We start from the raw sequence: 6864 nt of genomic DNA, 5'->3' as shown, positions 1-6864 counted from the left end.
TTAATGTTTTTATTGATTTCAGAGAGGATGAGTGAGGGAGGGAGAGAGAGAGAGAGAGAGAGAGAGAGAAACATCAATTATGAGAATCACTGATCAGCTGCCTGCTGCATGCCCATACTGGAGATTGAGCTTGTGACCTAGGCTTGTACCCTGAGCGGAAACCGAACTGAGTGCTCCTGGTTCATATGGTGTTGCTCAACCACTGACCCACACCAGCCTGGCATGTATGTTACAATTTGTAATTTACACAGGTGTCTTCCCAAATCCATGTTGCTATATAATTTTTTTTTACAACTATCTCCTGTCACTCGGATGACAACATCTGTAGACCTTTTTTTAAAAAAATTGTTTATTTCAGAGAGAAAGGGAGAGGGATCAGGAGTGAGAGATGGAAACAGCAATGAAGAAAGAGAATCAGTGATTGTCTGCTTCCTGCATGCCCCAACCTGGGGATCCAGCCTGAAATAGGGGCATGTGCCCTGACTCAGGTTCAAATTGTGACCTCTTGGTTGATTCGTAGGTTTGAGGCTCAACCACTGAGATATATCGGCTGGGCTGTCACTACATATTTCTGTTGCTGTTCCACCTACAAGGTATTCACAGATTGTGTCAATCACCATCCTCATGTGCTCAGGAAAGCCAACTCTGTTCTCTGATTTGTTGGAGAAAATTAGGAGCTGCCTGAGCTTGTAGGAGGTCTTATTTCCTCTCACTCTGACTAGTTGCCATATGGACCTGACTCAGTGTTGTCCCCAGAGAACCTCACCTGAGTTCAGTGAGCAGTTTACAGAATAACTGTTTTTCCCAGGGGCAGACTTTTTCTAAATAACAGTGATGAATTTTTTGATTGGTCAATTCACTGATTCAAGAACTGCCAGGCTCTTATCCCTTTGGTTGTAAAATAGTGAAGGACTTTCTAAGTCTTTTTTTTTTATTATAATGATTTTTTACAGAGAGGAAGGGAGAGGGATAGAGAGTTAGAAACATCGATGAGCGATAAACATCGATCAGTTGCCTCCTGCACGCCCCCCACTGGGGATGTGCCCGCAACCAAGGCACACGCTCCTGACCAGAATCGAACCTGGGACCCTCTGAGTCCGCAGGCCGATGTTCTATCCACTGTGCCAAACTGGTTAGGGCTCAATCAACATTTTAATGTGTTTATATCCTTTAGCTCTTATTCCATGCATATACAGTATACACATATGATTAAGCGGTCTTTGGGATGACAATACAGACATTTGTTGGTAAACTGTGTTTTTCCACTCAAATCACAAATTCTCATGCAATAAACATCATCTGAAACGTATAGAGAGTTAGACACATCGATGAGAGAGAAACATCGACCAGCTGCCTCCTGCACACTCCCCACTGGGGATGTGCCCGCAACCAAAGTATATGCCCTTGACCGGAATCAAACCTGGGACCTTTCAGTTCGCAGGCCAATGCTCTATCCACTGAGCCAAACCGGTTTCGGCCGCAGGGGTATCTCTTGCCCAGGTCTTACAAAAGGTTATTTGCCCTAATGTCCAAAATTCCATGGGTGATGGTCACCCAGTTGGAGGACCATAGGGATTAGGGGCTGGCCTACACGGTGTTGGAAAAGATTGCTGCCAGCTAGATGGAATGAGCGTCTTGTAAACCTACATCCAGAAATGTTCCGAGGAACAGACAGCAGGGTGGCATGTACACAAATCTGTGTTACTCTAAGCATGTTTTCTGTGGATGCAGTCATTGTCATTGAAAATAATCTAAAGGTCTGTGCATTCCAGGATATGACTTGTGACCCTGCGAGCATTCCCGTTGGTTTGGGTGAAAGTCCTTCATAGTTCACTGTCACTGAGGAAGGTCTCTTTCACAGGGCATGAGAATGTGGACTGACTTTCAATGTGTCAAATCTATTTTCCCCAAAAAGTTGGATATGCAAACTTCTTTTACCTTTAGCCAATTTTAAAACGTTTTAATTTTTAATAAATGACATATGTCAAATATAATATTTGAGGAGTCTTCACATATGGAATTAAGTGAATCCATCACTGTAGTCAACGTTGACCATGTATGTCACTGAATTTACTGCATGTTCTATTTGAATCTCTCTGCCCCTCACAGCTTTCCAAGTAACCATTGATTTACATTCAATTTTAATACCTTTGTAATTTCTAAGTTTTACATGATGGGAATGACAGTATTTTTTCTGCTTTTGTTTACATTGTGTAAATCTTTAGAGATTTATTAATGACAGAATAGTAGCTCAACTTTTGTTTGAGAAATATTTTAATCTTCAAATATATCATAATTAGTTTCTTCATTCGAGATGGTTGTTTTTGACTATTTAAAATAAGGGTTTGAAATGAAGTCTACAAACTTTCCTGTATAATTTTTTATGTGGCTATGTTTCACTTACCCTTGTCAATAACTCAGTACATAATCTTAAGTTGTAGGGTAGGTGAATATTTAACTTACAGAGATTTGCAAGTTGTGATCAAAACTGATTGGCTTGTTTCCATTTCTCCAACAGTGTACGAGGGATTCAGTTCCTCCACACACTAGAGAATAGTTGGTTTGGTCAATCTTTTTTTTTTTTTTTTTAATATATTTTATTGATTTTTTTACAGATAGGAAGGGAGAGAGATAGAGAGTTGGAAACATCAATGAGAGAGAAACATCGATCAGCTGCCTCCTGCACACTCCCCACTGGAACTGTGCCCACCACAAAGATCGCGCCTCCCTGGTCAGGCTTCCTTCCTAAGTGCCCTGCATATTGTTAACATCTGGCTGCTTAAAGCCATGTGTTTGGGGCGACTGCTCTCCTCCGCTCCTGGCACCATTGACACAAACAAGGTACATGCCCTTGACCGGAATCGAACCCAGGACCCTTCAGTCCGCAGGCCGACACTCTATCCACTGAGCCAAACCGGTTTCGGCTGGTCAATCTTTTTTTATTTAAACATATCTTAAAACTTTGTCATGCTACCGCACTGTTGTTTTATTGCTTTCTCCTACGGATTTATGGTGAGCCCTTCCTGGGGTGCATTCTTGCTACCTCTGTATCTCTTAAAATGTCTGGTCATAGGTTCTGCCTAATCTGCTGTGAGTTTTAGCTGTTTAGCAAAAAGAGAGTGAAACAACCAAGACAGCATGCTACCGCACTGTTGTTTTATTGCTTTCTCTTACGGATTTATGGTGAGCCCTTCCTGGGGTGCGTTCTTGCTACCTCTGTATCTCTGTTAAAATTTCTGGTCATAGGTTCTGTCTAATCTGCTGTGAGTTTTGGCTGTTTAACAAAAAGGGAGTGAAACAACCAAGATGGAAGTTGGAATTTCATGTGGTGCCTTTTTGGCTTGGTGGAATAAAGGTTTTTTTGAATTGGAATGATATATTTACTTTTCTCCTGGTCCGCACAATGCAATGGACACTTTTAATTTTAATCTGCACTACTAACTTTCTCCATCACTTGGTAGAGCTCTCCATTTTCTTGGCCTCCTGTCATGGGGGTTCTTGCATTAGAACAGGTCTCTCAGGTGGACCAGATGGCATCAGGGTCGGCAGGGTGTTTTAGAGTCCCAAAGCCAGTGCAGACGGAAATGGGGGGCAGTGATCAGATTGCCCGTGCCCTGAGTTAAGCATTTTGGATTTGAATCCCAGATTCCCGAATATCATTGGGACTCTCAGGGAAATCACCCCTTCCTCTGGTTCTTTCATTATTCAAATGACTATTGATATATATATATATATTTTGATCCTCACCTGAGGATATTTTTCCGTTTATTTTTATAGAGAGGGAAAGACAGAGAGAAATATCAATGTGAGAGTGAAACATCGATTGATGGCCTCCTACAGGAGCCTGAACTAGGGTTCTGCAACTGAGGTAAGTGCTCTTGTCCAGAATCAAACCCAGAACCCTTTTGTCTACAGGACGATGCTCTATTCACGAAGCCAAAGCCACTAGGGCCAGATTCTTATTTTCTTAATCCATTGTTTCTTGGTACCTTTTTTCTTGTATGTCCCAGACATCTCCATTTATTTTGATAGAGACATGCTGAATACAAAGGGCTGGAATAAATGAGTAATCATTAACATAAAATAATAGGACATTTTAATAAAAATTAACATTTTTTCTTGAACATTAAGTTACCAGACACTGAATAACTGCACAAATTAATGAGCATAATGCAAACCTATTTTTTTCTTTTTTTAAAATATATTTTATTGATTTTTTACAGAGAGGAAGGGAGAGGGATAGTGAGTTAGAAACATCCATGAGAGAGAAACATCAATCAGCTGCCTCCTGCACACCTCCCACTGGGGATATGCCCGCAACCAAGGTACATGCCCTTGACTGGAATCAAACCTGGGACCCTGCAGTCTGCAGGCCGATGTTCTATCCACTGAGCCAAACCGACCAGGGCCAAACCTATTTTTCTTGTTCTCCAAAAGCGAAATATTTCCTGTAGCGCACAACCAAACAGGTCAGTACAAGACTAATGATGTGGTAATCAGCTGCTAAATTATTTGCTGCTAGTATTAGTGGAGAGAAATGGTACGGCTCTGCACAAGGCATGTAAGAGAAATGAATGCAACACAATTATAGTAATCAGTCATTAGCGAATCTTGTTGTTCGTCATAACTAGTGGTCTGGTGCATGAAATTCGTATACGGGGGAAAGGAAGGGTGTCTTTCAGCCTGGCCTGCACCCTCTGCAATCTGGGAACCCTCGGGGGATGTCTGATGGCTGGTTTAGGCCCGGTCCTGCAGTGATTGGACCTAAACCGGCAGTCAGACAGCCCTATCACAACCTGGGACCGCTGGCTCCTAACCACTCGCCTGCCTGCCTGCCTGCCTGATTGCCCCCTAACCGCTTCTGTGTGCCAGCCTGATTGCCCCCTAACCTCTCCCCTGCTGGCCTAATCTCACCTAACTTCTCCCTTGTCAGCCCAATTGTCCCCAACTGTCCTCCCCTGCAGGCCTGATCTCCCACAACTGCCCTCTCTGCCGCGACCTGCCTTCTCCGCCGGGCCTGCCGACACTGTGCACTTGGCCATCTTGTGACGTCACAGGCGAGGGCCACTTAGGCTTTTATTAGTATAGATTGTGTATAACAGGATATTGTAAAAATTAAGTTATGAAATTTTTTTAAATATATTTCTTTATTGATTTCAGAGAGGAAGGGAGAAAGAGAGAGAGAAACATCAATGATGAGCGAGAATCAGTGATCGGCTGCCTCCTGCACGCCCCTTACTGGGGATCGAGCCCGCACCCCAGGCTCAATGTGCCCTTGACTGGAATCGAACCTGGGACCCTTCAGTCCACAGGCCGACGCCCTACCCACTGAGCCAAACCAGCCAGGGCCTGGCCTGAGTTTGGTGAGGGTGAGAAGTTTTGGACTCGGAGGACCCTTGGTGTTTGGCTACGGATAAGAGAGCTTCTGCTGCAACAGAAAGCGTGAGGGCCTAGGGCACTGGCGTCAAACCATCTGATTTTTAAACATTAGTTCAGCATTTGGCCAACTCCAGACCCAGGGACTAAACCAGCAAGGCCGTGGGTCAGGTACCCTCTGTGTCACCCGTCCTGCTGCTCACAGACCCTAGGAGGCCAACATATTTTGACTTGAGGTAAAGTTGGTATTTCAGAAGATGGCCATTGTCATGAGGGACGTTTACTCGGTTTCCTTGAGTCTGTTCCATGTGTACAGAAGGTGTACATGTTATAAAAAAATTTTATTATTTTCCCCCGTTAATATATGTTGGATCAATTTAATTCTGAGAAGGCCAGGGAAGGCCTGTGGGGCGGCCTTAACAAACTCAGACCTGAAATAAACACATAGGATGGTCTTTATTGATTTCAGAGAGGAAGAAAGAGGGGGAGAGATAGAAACATCAGTGTTGATAGAGAATCATGGATCGGCTGCCTCCTGCATGCCCCCAAGTGGGGATTGAGCCCGAAACCCGGGCATGTGCCCTTGGCCGGAACCAAACCCAGGACCCTCCAGTCCGCAGGCCAACACTCTATCTACCGAGACAAACCGGCTTGGGCTCACTTTTCTTAAAAATCATTTCCTGCAAGAAATTTTCCGCCAGAAGCTTCCCATTGGTGACCAGTTACCAAATACAGTGGTGCCTTCACTTACGAGCTTCCCAACTAATGAGTTTTTTGAGATACGAGCTGTCTCTCCGCCGATTCTTTGCTTTGAGTTGCGAGCTAAAATCGGGTTACCAGCCAGGTTCAGATACCCCACCGCTAGTTGGCGCAGCGAAGGTCGCAGTGATTTGACATACAAGTAATTTGAGTAACTAGCTCCATCACGGAACGAATTAAACTCGTAAGTCAAGGCCCCACTGTATGTGATCTTTTCCCTTTGCAGGATTTCTTTTTTTAGGTTAATTATATACTTTAAAAAATATATATGTTTATTGATTTGAGAGAGAGAGAGAGAGAATAGAATCAAGGAGAGAGACATGGCCCAACTGCCTCCTGCCCGCCCCCTACTGGGGATTCAGCCCGAAACTTAGGCGTGTGCCCTGATCAGGAATCTAACCATATAAGTCAGCGGTTCTCAACCTTCCTAATGCCGCGACCCTTTAATACTGTTCCTCAGGTTATGGTAACCCCCAAACATAAAATTATTTGCGTTGCTACTTCATCACTCTAATGTTGCTGCTGTTATGAGTCGTCATGTGAATATCTGATATGCAGGATGTATTTTCATTGTAACAAATTGAACATAATTAAAGCATAGTGATTAATCACAAAAAGAATATGTAATTATATGTTTTCCAATGGTCTGAGGCCACCCCTGTGAAAGGGTCGTTCGACCCCCAAAGGGGTCGTGACCCACAGGTTGAGAACTGCTGCTTTAGGATGAAG

The sequence above is a fragment of the Myotis davidii genome, unplaced genomic scaffold (assembly GCF_000327345.1).
Source record: "Myotis davidii unplaced genomic scaffold, ASM32734v1 scaffold1786, whole genome shotgun sequence".
Taxonomy (NCBI): domain Eukaryota; kingdom Metazoa; phylum Chordata; class Mammalia; order Chiroptera; family Vespertilionidae; genus Myotis; species Myotis davidii.
This window is presented reverse-complemented; position numbering follows the sequence as displayed.